Source organism: Myodes glareolus, chromosome 12 (genome assembly GCF_982192425.1).
Source record: "Myodes glareolus chromosome 12, mMyoGla1.1, whole genome shotgun sequence".
In the NCBI taxonomy this organism is placed as follows: Eukaryota; Metazoa; Chordata; class Mammalia; order Rodentia; family Cricetidae; genus Myodes; species Myodes glareolus.
In genome coordinates this window covers 11249292-11273475 of record NC_142037.1, presented here as the reverse complement: position 1 = coordinate 11273475, position 24184 = coordinate 11249292, and the positions used below count along the sequence as shown (strand labels likewise).

Sequence of the window (24184 nt, the reverse complement as noted above, 5' to 3'; positions counted from 1 at the left end):
GTTTAGTCCTTTATCATCAAGGCACAGTTTGCGGCATGCACGCAGAGATGGTGCAGGAGCTGGAGCTGAGAATCCTTACATCATGACTCCCAGGCAACAGGTGTGCCTTGAGCACATATGAGACCTTGAAGCCTTCCTTGGCAGGGATACGCTTCCTCTAACAAGACCGCACCTAGTCTAAGAAGACCGCACCTAGTCTAACAAGGCCTCACCTCCAAACAGTGCTGCTCCCTTTGGGGGACCATTTTCTTGTGAGCCACCACAGTCACCATCCTGGGAGAAAATCATGTTTCAATGGCCTCCCCGACCATCAAGTATGTCAGACTTCAGAACTACTAGTACCCACAGCCTCCATGACCACATAGGTACATATTCAGGCTTGAATACTTGAGGAGTCGACCTGGGTTTCTGATTATCACAATCTTCCTGAGTTTATGAACAGCTAGCCACTCACATTTCCTACGTGATTTTGGCGCAGATGCACGCTCATGAATCTGCACTTACAGCAGAGGACTTGATGCAGACCGGGAGGGAGCACGAGAAAGCGCCAAGGATGGTCTGGAGATAGTTGTCCGACATTTATCCTAGACGGAGTCTTTTCTTGCAAGGTATTCAAGCCTTTTAAGATCGCCTCTTAGCAAAGCGGTAATGAGGCGCAGCCTCTCTGAGCAGAGGCTGTTTCCGTGTCGTGCCCCAAAGCCACTTGCCAGCCGCAGGTTGTAAGGTTGTAAAGTTGTAAGCTCTCAGAGGTTTTCTGAGCTTCTTCGTCAGGTGGGGTTTCAACAAATCTCCTGTGGCAGCCATATGACAGTCACCATGCATGCGTACATTAAGGTCTTCAGGAGCTATAGGGCACCTGAGAGACCCAGGCCCCAGAAAAGCCCCGGATCTGTAGCCCCTATGCAGACCCTGAACCGCTCAGCTCCAAGTCCCTACCCAGTGAAAGAAACACATCCTGAAAATGGGACTAGAGCCAGGGGAAGAGACACTTGAGACACTTTGTCCCCAAACCCAGAACTGGAAAAAAAGTCCCTGAATCCTGAAACCAAGACCGAAAGAACGCACTAAGCCCCTAGATTCAGAGCTACCTAAGATATTTGCCTCAATCTCAAACTTAGGGCCAAAATGGTAAATAGAACCAAAGAAATAGTTCGGCCCCAGAATCAGAGCCACCTCTGCCCTGACACAAAATCAGCCAATCCCTGAGTAGGGAAAACGGACCAATCACTGAACCCCTAGAGGCCTGGACGTTCCCTCAAGCAGTTACTGGTGGTCAATCCCAAGCACAGAAGTCTGAGATTCCCCTTGCTCTACTCGGGGCAGCCAATCACAAGCCCAGAGGCTTGGCATTCCCCCCCCCAAGCCTCTTCCCTATATAAATTCCCTCTGTTCACAGCTGGAATTCTTTCCTGTGTCATTACTGTTGTCGGCATCATTGCTTCAGATGGGTAGAGGGACCCGAGTTAAATCGCGAATAAAGACTCTTTGTTTCTGTATCAGAGTCTGTCTCATGGTGCTTCCAAAATTCAGGCGTGACACACTTACAGCCTGAGCAAGGGTTCTGGGATCGGAGCCCCTAAAATCCAGTCCCATGGTGATAGATACTGCTCCAGCTCTTGTGTTCAGAGGAAAATGCTGATTTGTGCCATGCCCTGCAAACAGGAAGTCATGAGACATGCCCCAGCCAATGAGATGCTGAACTGGACTCTGGGAAATTTTGGATTAAGGTTGGCAGCCTGTGCCGGAAGGTTCCTTTGCCTCACTGTCCCTCACTTCTTCCACCTTCCACACCAAGTCAGACCACAAAGTCAGCCTCTCCAAAGTCTTGTGGGCTGAGCCAAACCAGCCCAACTTGCTATGTCAACAGTGGTCAAGCCCTATCTTTTTTTTTTTTTTTTTTGCTGCCAAATGCATTTCTAAATGAGAAACCAGTGGCGGGTTTGAGCTTCATTTTTCTTACCCACAAAACAGGTGTCTAACCTCTATCAACACTCAGTTGGTGCAGACGTGGGTCCGAGTCCAACTTCTGGCTCTGGGTAACAGCTGGAGGGATTCCTGTCAAGAGTCATCAAGTATCTTTTTCTGTGGGAGACCTTGAAGCAGCAGAGCTTCCCCTGAAGAAAGCAGTGTCTTCTGGGAAGTTCCACTTTATGAAGACCTTCATCTGTGTTCCCCTACCTACCCACAGGAAATACCCTGCTTTACTAACCTGCATTGGTTATTTCTAACACTTCAGAAAGCCATCGCTCTGGATTTGTGTAACCAAATCTCTTGCCTGTATTTCATTCTGAGCACCAACCATGCCCGCTTCTAATAGACCATGTCAATAAACTCAGAGATACAGTCTTTGGATACACAAGTTTTGTCCCCAGACAGTGGGTCCCACCATCTATGTTTGTTATGTCTTTGACAACGCGCCTTCCAATTGGTTTAATAAAGAGCTAAGTGGCCAATAGCTAGATAGAAGGCATAGGCGGGACTTCCAGGCACAGAGAGGACTCTGGGAAGAAGAAAGGCAGAGAAGCCAGTCAGACACAGAGAGGAAATAGGAGGTGTAAGATGAAAGAGAGGTAAAAGTCATGTGGTAGAATGTAGATTAATAAACATATGAGTTATAAGAGGTAATGGGACAAGCCTAATCTAACTCCGAGCTTTCATAATTAATAATAAACCTCCAACTCTTTATTTGGGAGCTGGCTGGCAGGACAGAGAAACTCATTACATTTAGTATTACAACATATCTTGGTTTAGTATTAGGTACATTTCGTGTGTTCAATAGCTACATGTGGTCAGGGAATATTACATTACACAACTTTCTTATAAGGCCTAACATGAAATTTCATGATTAGTCTTGGCATCTGTGATGGTTAAAAGAGATGCATTTGGGTATGAGGTTGACAAGGGATAGACGTGTAACATGTAATCTTCCCTATCAACTTGACTGAACTTGTGAGAATGTTTCCAGAAAAGCTAGAGCAGAAGAACTACCCAGAATAAAGGTGGTTCCATCTCCCGGGCGGGGGTCTTAGTCTGAATGGGGGAATGGGGTGGCCAAGACAGTGAGCTGAGCATCAGTGTGATCTCTGCTTCCTGACGGCAGATACAATGTGACCATCAACTTCAGTTCCTGCTTCCTCTATGCCTTTCCACAGAACCATGAACCAATAGAAAACTCTCAGTTCCTTGTTGACTTTGTCAGTTACTGTGTCACGGCAACGAAAATATGTAACTAATAAAGCATCTTTGGACTTCAGAAGCCCCCAAGTCTAACTATGAGAACTTGGATCCACTCTCCTTCCAGCTAGCTCTCCCTGCTGCCAGACCATCGCTCTCCTCTTGGATCTCCCTGCCAGTCTGTGGGAAAATTCCGCTAAAACAATCACTCCCCCCTGTGAGAACCAGAAGCCATCTCACTCTCTCGCTCCTCCCAAGTCAGCCTGCGCCGGGTCACTTTGCCCAAGTGCCACCGCCATGTAGTTCTGCATGATGTGTGATGTCCCCTTCCTCAGTGTTTACCTGAGTCCATTGCCAGTCTTGTCTGTGTAACACTGTGCATGCTGTATGTATCCAGTCTTCCTCCAGGAGGGGACTCCTTTCCCACCTGCAGGCTAAATCAAGACCCTAGTGTGGTCTATATTTGATTTTGAGTTTCAAAATTAAAGTTTCTAAGAGATCTGGAAGAACTTGGCCTCGTCTCTCACTGTTCCTAAATACACAGCGTTGAAGAGTTCAACAGTAACTCGGGCAGTGAGTTGTTTCTTTTCTTGTTTTTCGTCTTCTGTGGTATTTATTTTCCAGCACTGCTTTCTAGCTGACTATGTTCCCTAGGTGTTCTTGTTCTTTTGGGGATATTTTTAAAATCAGTGACCCCTGAGAGGGCCAGAGACCTCTGCCCCTCTCACCAAGTCTTACCAAACACTGTGCTGCTGTCTCTGGAGAGGTGGCAGCCACAGTCCCTTGTGATATGCGCAGCTCAGACAAGACAGAGATGTGTCTCCCTCATCCAGGATGCGTCTTCAAACAAACCCAGGAGCAGGAATAAAGAGGAAGCGTCTTCACAAACCCAGGAGCAGGAATAAAGAGGAACACCCGACCGTTGCCGCTGGAACCACCTTACGTGGTTCTTTACAAGTTTATCTTCATCAATAATACATCATTTTTAAAAGTAGAGACGTTAGGTTGTTAGCAAAATGCTCCTCCCTGGCCACCATTCTGTGCACTCAGTCTTCCCTAGGCGCGGTTCTTAGGTGAGCCCCCACCCCACCTCCATCCGCCAGCCAGGTACTCATCCCTCTGTGGCATCTGCCCTAGCAGCTGAAAGTCTGTGCAAGCCAGAGGCAGTCCTGACCCCACAGCTGCCCCAGCAGATAAACTTGTGGAACCTGCTTAACGATGTAAGACCCTACAAGGAAAGGTTTATAAAAACACGGCGAAATACAAACTGTATGCAGCTTCATGTAGCTTTGAGGCTCAGCTGTGTGGGAAGGTAGGGGGAACCCCACTGTTAGTGGCCTGTTTGAAGAGTGGGAACTAGAATAAACGGCTGTAATGAGCCTCTTGATTTTGTCACATAAAATATTAAAATATTGCCTATAATTTGATATAAAACATTACATATACAAATACAATTAACATAAAACCTTGCCAGATATGTTGGTGTACACCTCCAATACTCTGGAGGAAGAGGCAGACAGAGTCTTTGTGAGTTCGAAGCCAGCCTGGTCTACATAGTGAGTTCCAGGCTAACCCAGTCTACATAGTGAGGCAGTGTTTCAACAACAACAAAATAGATCTTTACAGTTTATGTGAAATAACTTTAGATATTAGTTATTAAATACCATCAGACAGGCATCATGCTAGTTGTTGGGTGTGTATAATTTGTCCGTGCTATTCTCAAGATAAGGCTATAAGTATGAAAATGATCATCTCCACCTCACAGAGAAAAGCAGCGGCTCAGTGACTAATTAAGTCACGATCAGCCCATGGCTTACGCTCACTCCAGCTAGAGCTAACCGCGAGGCTGCACGGCTCTGTGCTGTCTGTGCACTGAGTCCCTCACACCGTGGTACCCGGAGGGTGAAAAAAGTCTACATGGGAGACACCCCTGCTCACTGTTGTCCTTCCAGCTCCCGTTGGGCCTGCCACTCATAGTGGGTGCTCGGGACACGTTTATAATGCCTAACAGTGGAGAAAGGCCAGAGGTAGGTGGGGAGAGAGCGTGAATGCCTTGCAAACTGAGCAAGAAAGGGAGAGAGAAAAGGGCACGTGAATATCCTTCATAATTCACAGCGACACCACGCGCCACGCGGCGCCACTCCTGACGGCTACAGTTAATGATACCCATGTGTGATTTACGTGTCCAGAAATAAAGACAACAGCAGTGACCATCATTTCGTGAGCCTGGCTGGGCTCCTCATTCCTGCTGATTTCCATTAAATGCTGCTTGGAAAAATAATTGTATGACTGGACCCTGTTGGCATTAAACATCAATCATTGGTCTGGCTGATAAAATACATCGTTCAAGGTATGCAGAGAGACAAGCAGCCTTTCCTTTTTCCCCCTTTCCAAGATACTTTAACTGAAGATGGGGGAAGCTGACGGTTCCCACTGCAATTGGCCACCCATGAGCAGCTGCTCTGTGGGTGATGCCAAGCCGTCCATGTCATGGAGACATCAGTCATGAATTCTGGCTGCAAGGGGTGGCTCAGTTTAATCCCATTTTTGAATGAATTAATATTATTAGTTTTGACGAATTAATGGCATTAAACGTTTGAGGTATGAATTATGCCCACATCCACCTGTTACCAGATGTGCCTCATTCGTGGGCAGAAAGCCTGCTGAATCAGTCCTGGGAAAACCAGTAGATTTTAAGTTTTCTAAAGTGTTGGACTGATGTACCTGTGGACAAGTAAGTTTTCATATATAAGTCTGGACTGAGGTCTACACTGAAAGTGATTTAACTGGGTGGCCAAACAAAGAGAGAGCTAGTTTGTCAGTGGTTTTAAACTGAGATCAGAGTTTAGTCCATCCAAAAATAGCTTTCTGGAAAGTCTGGAGTCTTCCACTCCTCTTTCTCCATCCCAATCAATACCCATCTGAGGAGAGAGAGAGAGAGAGAGAGAGAGAGAGAGAGAGAGAGAGAGAGAATTCTATACTTGCATGTATCTTTTTCAATCAGAAGTCCCATTTGCCTAAGTTAAGTCTAAATAAAGTACCTATTATTAGAATCATGTGACAAAATTCACATCTGCAGTTCAAGTTCTAGAGAACATGATGATCAAATGGGAATGGGTACAAGGATTTTTGTCCGAGTGATACTTTGTTTATTTAAAGCTGTGAGCATATATAACAAATATATCTTACTCATACAGTTGTTAACTTTGAGCTTAACACTGGAGTAAGGGGCAAAATTTCATCCTCCTTGTATTTCATTGGCCAAAATTTCATCATTTTTTTAAAATATTTATTTATTATGTATACAATATTCTGTCTGTGTGTCTGCCTGCATGCCAGAAGAGGGCACCAGACCCCATTACCGATGGTTGTGAGCCACCATGTGGTTGCTGGGAATTGAACTCAGGACCTTTGGAAGAGCAGGCAGTGCTCTTAACCTCTGAGCCATCTCTCCAGCCCCCCCCCCAAAATTTCATCCTTGATCACAGCAAAGGATAATGAAATTATCCCGCAAACCTAGGAGTAAGAACCTTTTCTTAAACTTCGGGCACCTCGGCCTTATGCCCAAACAAAGTCTAAGCTGTTTAATCAGCTAATGGAGGTGTAGCCATCATTGTGTGGCACAGTGTCGAAGTTCAAGGTCCATTTCCTTGGCTAAGACCTCGTACCTGAGGCTGGGTACTTTATAAAGCAAAGATGTTTCTGTAGCTCACAGATTTGGAAGCTGATTTTCTAAATAGCATGGCACTGGTTCTAATAGATGCTGGCTGCATGGAGGAAAATAATAGTGAGATGGGAGGCCAGACCAGGTGAGAAAGGAGGACATTGGCTTCTTGGAGGGCTCACAGTAGCTCTTGAGAATGTTTTCCAAGGAGAGAGTCCTCAGTGATCTAATTACTTCCAACCAGGCCCCACGGCTGTGGAATATTAGCTGAAGATGTATTACATTTATTTATGCTGTGAAACATTTGTTTAAGGATGCAAAGATGTATTGCATTCTTTTATATTGCATTTGTTTAACTCTGTGAAGCTGTGTTACTTTGTCTGTCTAAAACACCTAATTAGTCCAATAAATAGTTGAATGGTCAATAGTGGGCAGGAGAAAGGATAGGAGGGGCTGAAAGGCAGAGAGAATAAATAAGAGGAAAGAGGGATCAGGAAGCATAAGGGACCTAGGATCAAGAACAAGGAGAGGAGGACACAAGGGGCCAGTCACCCAGCCACAAAGCCAGCCACGGAGTAAAAGTGAAAGTAAGAAATATAGAAGTAAGAAAAGGTAAAAGCCCAGAAGCAAAGGGTAGATGGAATCATTTAGGTTAAGAAAAGCTGACTAGAAACAAGAGAAGCTAAGACCAGGCATTCATAAGTGAGAATAAGCCTCCATGTGTGATTTATTTGGAGCTGGGTGGTGTCCCTCCCCAAAGAGTAAGAGAAAAGAGTAAAAGCAACTAACAACACCCCCACTTCTTAAAGGTTCTACCGCCTCTTCCATCTTTGTACTTGGGACCAAGATTGCACTATAATCTCTTGGCAGACATAGACATAAACTACATACAAGCCGGAGCCATGTCCAGTATAATTTCATTTGAGCACATAATCAGTATTTAGAAATTGCCTTGGTATTTGACCTTATCATTACTAAACCTCTGTCTTAGGCTGTGTTTTGTGATCACAGAATATCTCAATCTGAATGGCCATCACTAACCGGCCTTGCTGACTTCTTCCCACAATCATGTCTCAACCTAGATGATTAATTTCATATCGCACTATTTCAAGATGTGTGACCTCCTCTGTTTACAGAATTCCTGCTCAGTGGGTCTTTTTATTCGCCACGGAGTTATCTGGTGTCTATCGAGGAAGGAAGGAGGTGTTTCCGGCCTTTGAGCCCTCTGCAGAGGGAGGGTCATTGTGGGAACCACTGCCTGGCATCTTCCTTCTGTGCACCTCTCTATGGCTGTTGTTCACTCCTTGTGTGCAGGGAATGGTTAAGGAGACAGCCCAGCTTCCATTTAGAAGAGGGATTTTGACTGTGTACTCATGATAACTAGGGCTTTTATATCCCAGAGGTTTGGGCTGGAAGAGACTTCAGAAGGGGTGATGGTTGATTTTCTGTGTCAACTTCACTCGGTCACAGGATACCCAGATACCTGGCCAAACATTATTCTGAGTGTTTCTGTGAGGGTGGTTTTAGATCGGATTAACATTTAAATACATAGGCTGAGTGACAAGCAGATTCCCCTCCAGAATGCAGAATACTTATCAGAAAGCCTGGCTAGAACAAAAGGCTCACTGTTCTGCAAAAGAGAGCATTCTTCCTTCCTGGAATGGTTATTTTAGACTGTCAGCTTGCACAACCTAAAATCATCAGGGAAAATGCCTTAACAAGGGACTGTCTAGATCAAAGTGGCTTAAAGGTATGTCTGGGAGAGATTATCTTGGTTAACTGATGTGAGAAAACCTGACCACTGTAGAGGGGACCATTCTCTGGGTTGTGGATCCTAGATGGTTTAAGTGTAGCAAAGGGACTGAGCACTGGCAAGCATGCACATGTTCATTCTCTTTCTGCCCTTGACTGCATGTGGCCAAGTGCTTCCAAATTCTTATGAAAATTAACTTTTTTTTTTTTTTTTTTTTTTTTTTTTTTTTTGGCCAGGGCATTTTCTCACAGCAACAAGAAATGAAACCAATGCCCTGAGACATGGTTGTTCCTGTCTCCAGAGTTGAGTGGAAACAGCAACTCTTCCTGAGTTTGAAGCCCAGTAGCCTTCAGGCTGAACCCACAGCATCAGTTTTCTGGGTCTCAAACTTGTCAGTGCACCTGCAGACTTTGGGACTTGCCAGCCCCAGTAATTGCATGGCCTAATTCCAATTTATACACATATCTGTATACAAACATAACAGGTATGATGAAAGAAAGGAAGGAAGGAAAAAAGAAAGAGAGATAAATGGAGATAGGTAGGTAGATGGATGAATAGATGATAGATAATAGATAGATGATAGATAGATAGATAGATAGATAGATAGATAGATAGATAGATAGATGATAGATAGATAGATAGATAGATAGACAGACAGACAGACATCTAGACAGGCAACTAAAGCAGAGTCACAGATAGTTGTGAATGTAGCTGGGGTTTTGATTCAATAGCAAACTGATCGATACAGTATCAGTTACTTTTCAAAATACCTGACGAGAAGCAACTGGAGGCAGAGAGGTGATTCCTTGCTGAGGAGACGTGTTGCATCATGGGAAGTCCAGGGCGGGAGCTTGAGGCAGCTTATGAGCGCATCTGCAGTTCAAGCAGAGAAGGATGAGGTCATGCTCAGTTCTCCTCATCTCTTTTGTGCCTCCTAGGACCCCAACCGACCACGTGGTACCACAGACATTAGGGAGGCGCGCGTCCCACCTCTGTTAGCCTGAGAAACTCCCACAAAGACGTGCCCAGAGATTTGTCTCCTAAATGACGTTACATCAAGTGGACAAGAGGCTTTTCATCCAACTGTCTTCATGTCCCTCAGCATGAGCAGCCTGCCCTCCCGTCCCCATGGGTTCCCAAGCCTTAGAAAGTTCATGTTCTTTCCACACAATGTATAGAGTTTACATATCAACCTATGTAATCATCCCATAAATTTTAATTCTCAGTATAATGTAAATGTTATGTAAATGATCTTTATGCTAAATAGCTCAGAGAATAATGAGAAAAAAAGTTTGTACGTGGTTCTGTTAAAATGCAGTTGTTTGTCTTTGAATATGTTTAATCTGTTTGTTTGAATCTATAGAACCCTTGACTGTGGAGAGCCACCTATATTCCTGGAGATGACATGAATATGGAGTATGTAAGGCTTTGCTCAGAGAGACACTGCTGCCGTAGTTTACCTTTAGCAATAGCCCAGCAAGAATTGTTTGTCACAACAGATCTAAGACCGTAATTCCAGGCTCAGCTCCGGCACCAGCAGCACCTATATTCTCTGCGTATTCTCAGAAGGAGAACGACAATGTTTAGACCCCTCAGTTGTCTTACCAGTGTAATGAGGATGTTGTAGGCAGGGCCTCCTAGAATGACTTTGCTCCCTGGGCAATGCCTCTTGTGTAGACCGCTCAGAGTGATTGTGCCAGAAGGGAACCCTGACTCTCGCCGCCTTCCACAGTTCCGTGGGATATAAGTAGAGATGAACATTTCATGGCTGGGAATGGGGCTCAGTGCCAGAGCATTTGCCTTGCACGTGCACAGCCCGAGTTTTGATCCCTGACTGTACCAAACAAACAACAAAAGCTGGATCTAAATAATAGTCAGAAAAGGCAAAAGACGTGATTCTTCTGATGCCTTCCAGACTTTGAGCACAAGCCCCGGGAGCTGATGTCCCAGGAATAATGTGAGACACTGAGCACAGGAAGGTTCTGCCAGCGTGAGTGCTCGCTCTGCACAGGGCACTCACTCATGCTCTCAGCCACTCTTGAGCCCCAGCAGAGTGGCCCTCCCCTCTGTGTTTTGATTCAGTGACCCACTGATGTGCAAGCCCCTTTGCGCTTTACTCAGACCTATCCCCCAGTTCCCTCTACCTCAGCCTGCCCCTTTCAGTGTGATTCACCTCCCCATGCACCTTCCAAAGCAACTGGACTCCAACTTGGCTCTCCACTCCCCTGACCTGGGGCCTTGGGTGGAGCCGCTCAGCCATCTCTGAGGTTGAGCTTTTCTCCACAATGCTGTCCCAACTCCAGAATTCCTAAGATGCTCTTGTGATGTGGGATTCCCCTCTGTATGCTGTGAATACCATTGATTAATAAAGAAAATGCCTTAGGCCTGCACAAGGCAGAATAGAGGTGGCAGGGAAAACTAAACTGAATGCTGGGAGAAAGAAGGCAGAGTCAGAGAGATGCCATGTAGCACCCAGAGGGGAAAAATGCAGCTGTCGCCTGGAACCTTGCTGATAGGGCACAAGCCTCATGGTAAAATACAAAATAATGGAAATGGGTCAATTCTAGTTGTAAGAGTTAGCTAGCAATATGCTTAAGCTATTAGCCAAACAGTATTGCTAATAATATAGTTTCTATGTGATTATTTCGGGAGTCTGGGTGGCCGGGAAATGAACAAGTGGCCTCATACAATACTCTTGCATTTTTTTCTGCCTGGGAAACAAACACAAAACAAACAAAAAACCATTTTCACAAAGAAGAAGCTCCTCAAAAAGAAGGAGAAGGAGGAGGAGGAGGAGGAGGAGGAAGAGAAGAAGAAGAAGAAGAAGAAGAAGAAGAAGAAGAAGAAGAAGAAGAAGAAGAAGAAGAAGAAGAAGAAGAAGACGAAGAAGAAGAAGACGAAGAAGAAGAAGAAGAAGAAAATAGATTCCACAGTAAATACAGGTAGCTGAGTGCACTCTTTCTCTGTGTACCACTCCTCTCTCTCTCTCTCTCTCTCTCTCTCTCTCTCTCTCTCTCTCTCTCTCTGTGTGTGTGTGTGTGTGTGTGTGTGTGTGTGTGTGTGTGTGTGAGTGTCAAAGCATCTTTTCCAACACTGTGATTCTTTTTTAAACTTTTCTATTGTTTTTATTTCTGTGGATGTGTGAGTGCTTGCAGAAGCTAAAAGAGGGTGTTGGGTCTCCTGGAGCGAGAGTTGCAGGCTTATAAACCACCTGATGTGGATGAGAGGAAGGAACAGACTCTGGTCCTCTGGAAGCACAGCAGACACTCTTAACCGCTGAGCCATCTCTCCAGCTCCCCAGCAATGCAATTCTTAAACATCTTTTTCTGTCCTTTTCCAAAGATCCTGAGTGTTCTTTTTGTACCAGTATATTTTGTACCTCTCCTACCAACTGCCAAGTAGTCTCTAATCTCCCACAGTAATTAGCCCTAACCAATATTTAAGTGCTTAATTTTTTTCAAGTTCTGTTTGTTTTGCCCATGACACTAATTTATGGTTAGGTTATAGGGACGGCAACCACCATCATTTAAATTTCTAAGAAATGTATAAGCTTCTAGGAACCTTATTTTGGGGAGGGGGAAAGCCTTAAGGTGTTGTTTATCATTATTATTATTATTATTACTTTAAAATGATCCCAGGATTCTTCTTCCCATGCTTTCCTTCATTCTAGGGTCTTTAGGAATAAGCAGCAGTGCTCCTGTGTACGTAAAATGGCCCCGAGCTATTCTTTAAGTTAATTATCACTTCTTTTGGTGCTGTGAATGGCTGTTCAGTGACACTGTCAGCAAGTGGAAGGAACCAAATTACTTTAATTATGGAGTAATTGCACAGAGTGATGGTAATTAAATCTTGATCAGTTTAAGTGAGTGAATTAATTGCTCTAACTTGGAATGCACACCACCACAAGAGGAGTTGTTTTGTCGTTTAATTAACACCATCCACTAAAGTCTTATCATATCAAAAATGCAGGCAATTAATGAGCCTGATATTGCTCTCACCTTCACAGGAGCTGGGGAAGAACGCCCTGACAGAGGCGGTGAGCTCAGTCCTCCTGCGGCTGCTGGAGATGCGTTGGCTGCAATCTCTACTCTGCCTTCCGGAGAAGTGTGCAAATAGAAATATTTCCATGCATTGACTTCTGGCCCCATTCCATCTCAATATATATTTAATTTTTTTAATGTTCTAAATTCTACGGTCTCAGTTTTGCTGTGAATCTGAACATTGTTTACTTCCTTTGCACTTGGGAGAGTTTGGTGCTTGTAGAGGCTTCATAAGACTTGATCACTTCTCAGTCACCAGTTACGGAACTAGCTTTGACTTCTCTTTCTATTAGCCAGTTTTTAGTGCTGGGAAACACTTTGTGTTTTTAAAGCTAATGAAACCATTCCTGGACCTGGACCTCCAGTGTTTGCCCTTTACTATGAAGCTTTTGAAAATGGCCAGTGCCAAGTCCTGTGCAGAATTTAGAGAGTGAGAAACAGCATAGATATGTTCTTACACCTCCTAGGCCATTCTAGGGTATGCCACAGGCTGAGGATGACTGGTGTGGAAAGTTCCAGTAAAGGAAAGGTGACCTTCTCTGAGCTGAGCCCAGAACTGTTAATGTGTGTTCTGCAGGGTTCACAGGCTCTCCTTTATGTATCAATGGGGAGTAATGGCTGGCATAAATTTTGGATGGCATTTGCTAGCTCAGCCTGATGTGGGTCATAAGCAAGCTTCTTGAGGCCAGGCATCACCAAAGCCAGAACTGGAACCTCATCTCTGATTTCCACCTTCAGATGTTGAACTTCTGCACAGACTTCAGCTAGAGCTGCTGCAAGGCACAGGAGTCCGAGCCAAGACAGCATGAAGGCGCTATTCTCTACATATGACTTGACGTTAGAGTTGGGTTTGGGATAATCTCGGGAGGGGAAGTTCCCTTATCCAGTGATACTGACAGGGATGTTCGGGATATTGCACAGAGTCTTGCTGTGTATGGCTAGAGCACACACACGTGGTGAAAGGAAAAATGCATGAAGCGGATGGAGCAACTCCAGGGCTAATCACTCCTAAGCTGGGTAGATCCATGTATTCAGCTTAATGCTGGAAGAGTCAGTGAGGAGCTGGTTGGTCCACAGAACAGTTCAGTGTCGGGGAGCTGGGAGGCAGGACCAGGGCTGTTGCTGGGTGCTCCTAGGGAGGTTTAAGTACACACAAATCCATTCTGGATTAAGTGCAAACAAAAATAAGGATAATTTTACAATTGGATATTCAGTAATAGTATTGAGGAGCTGAGAGGATGCAGGCCAGGCTAGCGGGGCCAAGAGTAAAGTTGCTTTGTTTTGTTTTTTCATTTTAGTTGGAGAAGGGAGCTAGCCTGGTCTTTGTGTTCGCTTGTACCGGTTCCTGTTCTGTGACCACGGTTCAGTCAGGGAGCACTATAACACGTTGGCTGCCAACCACACTCCGTGCTTCCTCAAGGGACGGCCTCCTCGTTGCCCTTTTAAGGAAGCAGGGCTGAAATTTTGAGGACTTTTAAGGAGTGGAATGACACGGTAAAGTTTCCGTTTTGAAAGACTCCTTGGGTGTCTGTATGGAGGATAGTCTTGAATATGGCAAAAATGGATAGAGATGATCCAATAGGAGCAGAGGGAATGAGTATGGAGAGGAAGGAACGAAAAGGTTGGGATGCGAGAGTGATGGGGAAGACAGGAAGGGGAGAGTGGACGAAGATGGTGGGTGGAAAGGAGGGACTTGAAAGGGTAGAGATGAGGAATAGGGAGGGTGGGAGGGAAGGACAGTGTGGGGGGACAGAGTAGGAAGCAGAGCATGAGGGACAGCGTGGGAGGGACAGGTGGCAGGGAGAGGAAGAAACAAACTCATGAAGCAGAGTTCATCTCCATCATCTAACTGGGAGAAGCAGTTTGACATTACAGACTCTCTTTTTTCCAGAAAAGAAAAAAGTCCAGTGTTTAGAGTTCCTGCCTGGACAAACAGCACTCTTTTGGGGCATCTGAACCCTGAAGCCCTTGGGCTGCTGCTCTGGGAACACCCTTCGGTAGCCTTGCCTATCTTCAGATGGAAAGAACCGCAATGTTCATGCGGTTAGGATTCAAAGTGGTCATGCTGGAACAGACACCACTGGCTTTTTTTTTTTCTTGAGCAAGGACGGCCTATTGGCCCAGGACTGTGCATCATAGTGAGCAGGGACAGATGTGGGAAGTGGCAGACAACCCACCTCAAGCTCAGTTTTCTAAGGCGGGCTCATCCAGTCAGCCTCGAAGGAAGCCTAGGTGTGCAATTCTGATGAACAGGAAACTACCAGAGAGCAAGGAAACACTGGAAATTAGGTGGGAAATGAGAAACTTCCTTTGACACAACAGTAACTGAACACAGAAGACAGCTGATTGTCCTACTGTTTAAAAACTAAGGTGACAATTATATCCCTCTCTGGGCTGTAGTGTCTGCCTGTGTTTCGGGGGGGGGGGGGGGTGCGTGTCTGTGTGTACAGAGGCCACAGGAGGACATCAGGTGTCCTCTCTCACTCTCTGTCTTATTCCCTTGGATAATGTCTCTCTCCTAACCTGGGGACCTTGAGTTTTTCAGTCAGGCTCACGAGTCAGCCAACCTCAGCAATTCTGCCTCCACCTACTCGAATCGCCAATGGGCCAGCGTTACAGGCACTTGCCCCCATGCATGGCTTTTTATATGGATGCAGGATATGAACTCAGTTAAGGCTTAGCAAGCACTTTTACCCTTCAAACCAGTGGTCCTCAACCTGCGGGCCGTGACCCCTTTGGGGGTCAAATGACCTTCTCCCTGGGGCCTATATCAGCTATCCTGTGATCAGATATTTACATTATGATTCACAACAGCAGCAAAATTCCAGTTATGAAGAAGCAATGAAAATGATTTTATGATTGGGGGGGTCACCACATCATGAGGAACTGCATTAAAGGGTCGCACATTAGAAAGGTTGAGAACCACTGCCCTAGGCCGTCTTTCCAGACTCCTGGACTGTCTTCTTTCCTAATCCGTGAAATGGTGATTCACTGATATGAAGAGCAGATGCATAGCGGAAACTCATGTGACAGAGAGAAGGGGAGATAAACAAAGCAATGGAATCAGTAGCAGAAACTCCCAGAGGTTTGCAACTCTAATGATGTGGTTGACATTGTAATCCTCCAGGACGGGGAGAAGACGTGGAAAGGTCTGAGAGTCTCTTCCTTTCTGTCTCCTGCGGTGGGGATGGCCTCAGATGGCTTAATTTTAATCTGTGGCAGCACGGTTACCTAAGCGGCTGGAAGCAGAGTGCGTCTTAGCATTTGCTGCTGTTCCGTCAGCCCCAGATGCTCTGAAGAGCGCTCACACCGGCTTGATGCCTTTCCTAAGAGTTCGGACGACTTGTTTACCCAGGACTTGTCCAGGCCTCCTCCGCAGATTACCGAAACCCTCGGAAAAAATGAGGATTCTATCAGTTCATGACCTTGTGTTTTAGTGCGGGGAAAGTGGCTTTGCAACCCATAAAATGTGTTAATGTGGGGATCAAATCTTTATCCTACGCCGTATACTCAGCCCAATCGACAGGAAGGATTAGGTCCTAAATAATCTGACATTAGTATTAAAGCAAACATTTACAAACATGTGTGCCCATTACTGGCTGTTCTGTATGGAGCTTTAGTTCTTTATCCCCCAACCTTTTACTAGAAGGCGTCACTATATGTGACTCTGGGGAGGGAAAACTAATTAAGACTTAGGTCAGTTTTGCATTTAGTAGCAGAGGAAAAACGTGATGACCACTTGAGAAACGAGAAGCAGACAGTGTTACACAAGAGGGGCCCTGAGGCTAGCTTTGCTTCGCACTCTTTGCTTGTGACACACTGTGGTGCTGAAGGGTATCTGTCACTAGCACACCGTGCGTCTGTGTACTGTGTTCATGACCGAGCAACGCCGTGGTTCAGTCCCCGATCAGCTGAAGGTAAAACAGCAAGCAACGGTAGCTGTCCTGTGCTAGCTGCTTCTGTCATCACTATAATCAGATACTGACAGAAGCAACCTCAGGGTTGGTTTGGTGTGCAGTTTGAAAGGCACAGTCTATCGTGATGGGTGTGCTGTGGTGGCTTTGGGATGAGGCAGCTGGTCACATTCCATCTGCGGTCAGGAGGCAGAGAGCTAAGAAGGCAGGTTTCTCCGTTTTAATGGGCTGATGACTCCAACCCTTGAGATAGTACCTCTCACCTGTGCGTGGGTCTTCCCAGCTAAATGAAACCTCATGGCCATACCCAGAGGTGTGTTTCCATTGTGACTCAAGATTACAGATTGAATGGACAAATCAGATCAATTATCACCCCTTGCTATGCCTCTGAGACCTTGTTCCAGGACCCTGTCACCTGGCCATCTCATCCCCACAGAAACACACAGCAAAATCCTTGAATGCCCAAATTTCTTCTATAAAATGGCAAAGTATTCGTATACAACAGATATGCATCACCCCATAGACCTTAAATAGACCATCCCTATTTCCTTATACATAACTGCCATGTTATTCTGTGTCTCCAGGGAATGAAAACAAGAAAAGAACTCTGTGTGATTAGTACAGATGGAGATATTTTAAAAATATCTTCAATTCACAGTTGTTGATTGGCTAAAGATGTGGGACTTGTGAATGCAGAGGGCAGACTCTAGATGACTTATTTCATTTTAATTACTTTTGAAAATCAAAAATTACTTATTAAAATGTATCTCTCATTTTTTTATTCAGCTGGATACAGTTTTTCCCCAAGTATCTGTTATTAACTTACTTCTTGAGCCTTTACATTAACATCTGCCATTTGTTTTCATTCTAACAAAAACAGAAACTGCATGGACATGTAGACCCTGCTCCTGCCCTCATGAAGTTTGTAATCTGTAAGACTCCTCATAGATTAAATGGTGGTAGGTTAAGAATACCACACTAAGTTGCCGTTTAATCAGGGTGTCAAATGAATGGAATCACTTCCGTGAGTTCTTTGGGCAGTCAGGAAGTCATCCCAAGATGGATGCGGTCTGCTGAAGTTTTAATAGAACACAGGCATTATGTCGGTCCATGAAAGATGAGTAAGGCCAGTGGAGAGCTGGGGGGAAAACTGTTGGAATGGAGACACTTGGCTGTTACCATTTGTTGGATTTCCACGCAAACCCCGACTGTGGCTGGTTAGAAACTAGGAAGCTAATGTCTGGAATTTGAAGCAGGAGACTGCTTCCAATCGATGTCCTCAGCTAGTGCACACTGTTCCGAAAACAGGTGACTAGGAACCTGGCAAGCACAGAGCAGTCATCAGCTTGAACAAGAAAGGGGAATGTGATTTCACATTCTTACAAGAAGTAAAATATCACTTAGACTGTTAGCCCCACCTCCCCGATTCCTATCAAAAGCATGGGTCCAGTTATCAGTTGGATACCTTTGAACATTGGGCCTTTTTCTGCTAACAGCAATAGTGCTGATATGGTGTCAGCAATGATTGAGATGCTGCTCCCAGGCCAGTGGAGGTTAGGGGAGGAGTGCTCTTACCCCAGCTTTCAGCATCTCTGATGAGCACATGCTTCCAAAGGGTTGGACTCAAGTTGGATGCATAGGCTGCAGCCCCCAAACTGGTCACAGCTCCTACAAGCAGAGTTAGACTTCAGAGAACTTGCCTGATTTGCTTTCTTGGTTCCTAAATAGTTGGTGAGGATGCCAAGCCGGAATCCCATTGTTAAGGAGATGTTAAAATGCCTCTAGTGAGTCTGACTTTAATTCTGTGACTGCCAAAACAGCGACTTTGGAATCCACGCAGAAGTGACTCTCAGCTGCAGCAGCTTTGAACACGTTTGCATCTAACGAAATTAGCATGACTTGAGTGTTTCTAGCAACTGTCCTCGTGTAAATCCCTGGCTGATGAGGGTTGCTCGCTGACTTGGTTGATTCTTTAAAACTTAAAATAGTTGCCGGATGGTGGTGGCGCACACATTTAATCCCAGCACTCAGGAGGCAGAGGCAGGTGGATCTCTGTGAGTTTGAGGCCAACCTGGTCTATGAGAGCTAGTTCCAGGACAGGCTCCAAAGCAACAGAGAAACCCTGTCTTGAAACACAAAACAAACACACAAACAAACAAATTAAAATAATCTCGGTTGTTTTAACTTCAGCTTTTGCATATCTTCCCCTCTTCTCTCTCCTCTGCCCTTCCCTTGTCCCTCCCCAGGAAGCTTCCTTAGCAATCACTGCACAAGGTTATAGAAGTCCTTGAAGGAACAGTTGAGTCAGCAGCTAAGGTGCAACTGCTCCAGGGTCTCCAGCACGAGGCATAAGGACCCCAACAATTTACTGTTGTTCCTAAGGTAAATTCTGCAGCAGCTAGAGACAAGCAGCCAACAGCCTAGACCACAAAGACATCGACCCTCTCTTCTTGTGGATGACCCTGATTCTGCCTCATCCAGGTGTTCAGATTCAAGGCCACATGAGGAGAATAAAGACTTGACACTTTCCATGAATCATCTGGACCACTCACTTTTTCTTGGCACGACAAACACACTGTATCAGTTCGCCTTACCAGGTGCTAATCCTTCAGTGAAAAGAATAAAGGTCCCTGCCCTCCTGAGTCTGGGCTCCACCCACCCACAAAACCGGGGGTTGCCCGATTTTGTTGGGACCACAGGAGGGAAGGCTGATGGCATAATTCTTGGACTTTATAGCTCTAGACTCTTTTCCAAAATATTGTGTGTGCTCACAGTCTTCTTTATAACTTCCCATATTTGCTCTAAATTGGAACCATGATTCCACTTTTCCGAAGCACACCTTCCAGAAAGGACTGCAGGGGACACAAGGCTCTCCGGGTTACAATGGGAATATGAGACGCTTCACCCCCTTACCAAGGGTTGAGCATTGCATGCTTGTCCCCAGGGTTCGGTGTGGTGTTTGAAGAGGAGAAGCTGAAAACTCTGGGAAGGCAGGCCTAGCTGAAAGGAATCATTACGGGAAGCACATCTTTGAAAGTGTCTTGTTCCTGGCCTCTTCCTTGTCTATCCCTGTGTTTTCTGTCTGCCGTGAAGTGGAGAAGCCTCTGCCACAAGTTCCTGCCACTGTTCTGCCACACCCTGAAGTGTGAAGTGACAGCTGCCATGGGAGTTTAAACACCACGACAGGATGATGGCCGACTTCTCTGTGTGGTACTACAACAGGAAGAAGGCTGATGTCTTCTCCGTACAAGCACAGAAGCTCTGAGCTCAGGAGGCTTGCTAGCAGATCCCAGTGCTAACAGGATAGTCTTGTGAGTTCTAGCGTTGTGTACGGTGAGAAAGAGAAGTGCACACCGCCTTTTACTTGGTCACTGTCACTTTGCTGGTGCCCAGTGTGACCTTTGCCAGGTTTCTCTCATTGAGGGTACTTGTGCCTTTCTTGAAGAGACTTTTTTAGATCTATTTCACAGGTAATGTCTTCTTAGACCATTTTGGGTTTTGATTGATTGATTGTTTGTTTGTTTGCAAGACAGAGTTTTTCCGTGTAGCTCTGGATATCTGGCTGTCCTGTAACTTGTTCTGTAGACCAGGCTAGCCTTAAACTCAAAGATCTTTCTGCCTCTGCCTTCCAATGATTGGGATTAAAGGCATGTGGCACCATGCCTGATTTCAAGCAGTTTCTTCTATGGCCTTTTATTGCCATTATACTCTGTAGTTCTGAATTAGCCCTTATTTAAATGCCAAGGTAAATATATTTCCCATCCACAAAAGGACAGTAATTATTCAGCATTTAGTGGTGAAAGATGATGCCTGTGACAGACCACTGTCCCTTAAAGACCTTGCTCCCTTGGAATTGGCAAACACCTCAATGTTCCATCTAGGGCCCAAATTTTATTCCTTGAAGAGCCACCTGTATCTAGCAATCTCTGATGATCCTGTGCAGCCGGCCCCTCCGAGTCCTCCTGGGAAGGAAATGGAGACAGAGTCAGGAGGCGTGGTCTGGAAGTCACATGTTCAGATTTAGGGACAGAATGGTTCTAGCATAAAGTGGGGACTTATGCCTGGGTCAATGGAAGCAAAGGGAAAGAGGAGGCTCAGTGTGGAGCCCCCACAAGAGCGTTGCCTGGGATCTCTGTGCAGCTGCTCCCACAGCGTCTGCAGATAGCATGAGCAACGGCAGGCAGTCTGATGAGGACCCCAACCTAGCAAAGGTAGCGTCTGGCCAGGGTGACCACACACTGCAGGGGCCACCTACTGATCCCAAAGCCCAGAATCATTACGCCAGAACAAGGAGAGCAGCTAACTAGATTTGCTCAAGAACACACAAGAAAGCCACCTGTGCTGTGTGGGAAACGGGGATGAGCCCAATCCTGTGAACCCAGCTTTCGAGGGGCTGCGATGGAAGGATTGTAAGCTCCAGGCCAGCCTACGTTCCAGTGCACGATGCTACACCTCCTGAGAACAGAGCGGAAATATGAAGCCCACATGAGACCCATTACATAAACCCAAATACACTGGGCTGAGTTCTTTGGGACTCAACACCTTTGAGGTTTTCTATAGTCTTTTTTTTCCCCATTGTGACTACTTTATTCATGAAAGTTCATTTAATTTCACAGATTGGTGAAAGCCTAAGAAAATACAGATGAGAAAGATAAGATAATAATACTGGACTACATAGAATGCATGTGTGTAACATGAGGGGGCCTGTTTGTTGGGGGTTTTTTCTGTCCTGCCTGGCCCCCCAGCTGTTTAGTCCCAGAGAAAAAATCACTCCATAAGTTATAAAGCTGATTGGTCCTTTAGGTCAGGCTTCTTATTAGCTAACGTTCACATCTTGATTAACCCATTTTTCTGATCTATGTTAGCCATGTGGCTCAGTACCTTTTTCAGCGGGGCAGCTCCCATCCTGCTGGTTCGGTGGTCTGGGCAGGAGTGGGGAAATCAGCTTCCTCCTCCCTAGAATTCCTCCTGCTCTCCTTGCATCATTTCCACTTCCTGTCTGGGTTTCCCACCTACACCTCCTGCCTAGCCAATCAGCATTTATTTAAAACATGATTGACAGAATACAGACAATTCTCCCACACCACATGTGAATAAACATGAATCATAAATCAAGCAAGAGTCCCTCTCAAACACCAGGAAGTCTGTGACTGTGGTCTAGAGAGAGGCAGGCCAGCACCAGCTGCTGAAGATTGTTGTCACCTGCAGGGTGAGAGGAAAGAAGACAAGCCTTGGGGACGCTGACTGCATGCCTCTTACCATCTTCCAACACCCATTCTACCCCTGTCTAATTAGCCACAAATGGAAAGAAATTACCGTGATTGTTCATTTCTTCGTTACAGTTAGACTGGTCCTCTGCAACCTGAGCTGCAGGCATGGGGCTTTATAAAGGATGCTCTTCAATGGCCTTGCTCATTCGGTAATTAGGCAAGGGTATGCCCTGGAGAATAGGGGGCTTCTTGAGAGTGCCCCAGGCCATGCTAATGCACAACTCACGGGCTTAAGGCAAGCACAGCTGAGAGTGAGCACCCATAACTCCGAGTATCTACTGTATCTCACAAAGGTGCTTCCTTCCTTTTGTGGTACCGGGGCTTGAACCTAGCACCTTACGCACGCTAGAAAGTGCTCTGCCACTGGACTATATCCAGCCTTTTTTATTTCAGTACAGAGTCTGGCTAATTTGCCCAGCCTTGCCTTAAACTCACTTCATAGCACAGGCAGGACCGTACCTTGAGAGTCTCTTGTGCCAGTCCCTGATTGGCTAGAATTGCAAGCTTACTTCACCAGGTTTATCCTCTCTAATCCTTTAGATCTACTCCCAGGTAGGAATGTTCGGTTTTAAGGCTGAATCAAGGTCGCAGTGAGCCCTCCCACTGCAAATCCAGTCTTTCCGGCCACACCTGCTGCCTCTCCCAGGAGATGGCAATGGCAGCACAAAGGGGTATAGAAGCAGGAGGAGACCGCGGATTGTAGTCTTAAAATGAAACTGACCGGAAAGACATGAACGAGGTTCTAGGACACGTTTTTCTGCCCAAGTTGAATCGCTACCCTGGAAGCTAAGTCTCCCTCCTGGCGCTTACACAGCCAACACCTCTTCAAAGACTTTACTGTTACCGTCGTGCTGTGCCAGGAGCTTAGGGACGCACCGAGGGAACAGACCGTACAACGCTTGTCGCCCAGAAAAATCTCTTACTGAATTAACAGGTGTAGCTGCGACAGGACGCAACTGATGGAAAGGCGATGGATCACACCAGCTCAGGCTGCACCCACACCGCGCAGGAGCTTGTTAGAAAAGCAGAGTCCCAGGCCCCACCTACTGAACTGGAATCTACATCCCCCTGGGATGAGTTTGTACACTCGACTGAGACGCCACAGTCGCCACGAGCAGTAGCAGCGAACCTCAAGTCCCCTTTGCAGCTTTAGGAGCATCTGTTTTCTCATTTCTTTCCCACACGCATTCCTGCCATGCACACCCTTTTGCTTTGCACAAAGCATAGTTGCAGCCTTCTCCGCACTTCTTAAACCACAGGAAGCCGAGAGACGGAGAGAGCTGGACCCTTGCTCGTCCCCGAGTCGTTTGAAAGGCTTCTTTCTGTGGCCCCAGGTGCCCTGGCACAGCTGCTGGTATTTAGTTACGTTCTGCACCAGCAACTCTAGCATTTGGGAAGGGAAATTCATTTTTTTTTTCTCTCTGGATTATGAAAGCCTGGGGCAAAGGAGGTGAGGAAAGCAGCAGTCAGAGGAAATCTGTATTGGAAGCATCAGGTGTAGCAAGGAGGTCAGAACTGGTCTTGTTTTCGGCTATGGCATTTTATTTCAACCTTGGCAAACTTGCCCGCTAATGGGAATAGCAGAATTGCTTTCATAAAGACAGGAACAAAGGTTTACAGTTCTAGACGGCTCAACATCTAACTTGCAAGTCCTTATATTGGGTTGCATTTTGAGCAGAGGCTTTCTCTCCATTCAGAATAATTACTTTCAGGAACAGTCAATGAAGTCCTCTTGACCATGCACTTCAAACAGGTGTGATATTAATTTAATCAAACCACTTAATAAGGGAACCACAGTCCCATTTGCCTTTATACCAGTGTGTGCTCTTTATTTTATTAACAAAGCCAATTGCTGTCTCAGGGTCTAGATCTCCTTTGTAATAAACCTGTTTGGTTCCTTGTTTTAGCGTTAACAGTAAAGACCCTCCTTTGCCATTGAGCGTTGTCCACAAGGAAAGACTGCTCAAAAAGAGGAAGGGATTTGCAGATAGAGTTTAAAGCACGTGGGTGACCTTGAAGCAAATCGTGCTTATTCCTGCGAAGTTGCACAATTATGCTACATAATGTTTGCCTTTGGAGAAATTAATTATGATCCCAGGTCATAGGTTAGAAATGTAATTAAACTGTTTGGTGTCATAGGACAAAAATAAAAAGGCCTGTGACGGCTTCCCGACTCTCCCACCTCCAGAAAGGATCTTAAGAGGACATTCAGGGCAGGAGCTTGTGTTCCCTCAGCGATGGAGCTTGGGTCAGGTGGACCCTGCGGCGTGGCTGAAATATCTCAAAGAGTAACTCACAAATATGTCATTTGACCTGCTGTTCTTCCAAAGAGGTACGAAAAATGTGTTTCTTGCTGAGATAACTTGAAA

The 24184-nt window shown here is 45.8% G+C and overlaps 1 long non-coding RNA gene across 2 annotated transcripts; it reads right to left on the bottom strand.

Moving 5' to 3' along the window:
• Positions 1-15453: 15453 nt before the first annotated feature.
• On the bottom strand, positions 15454-21515 carry LOC146892227 (uncharacterized). 2 transcript variants are annotated; one of them, XR_015739372.1, is made up of 4 exons: positions 21427-21515; positions 20882-21000; positions 20456-20507; positions 15454-18213 (listed from the first exon to the last, which is right to left on the bottom strand). It is a non-coding gene; the product is annotated as an uncharacterized LOC146892227 (long non-coding RNA). The 2 variants fall into 2 exon arrangements; XR_015739371.1 differs by having other exon boundaries at positions 15454-20507.
• Between the last annotated feature and the right edge of the window lie 2669 nt (positions 21516-24184).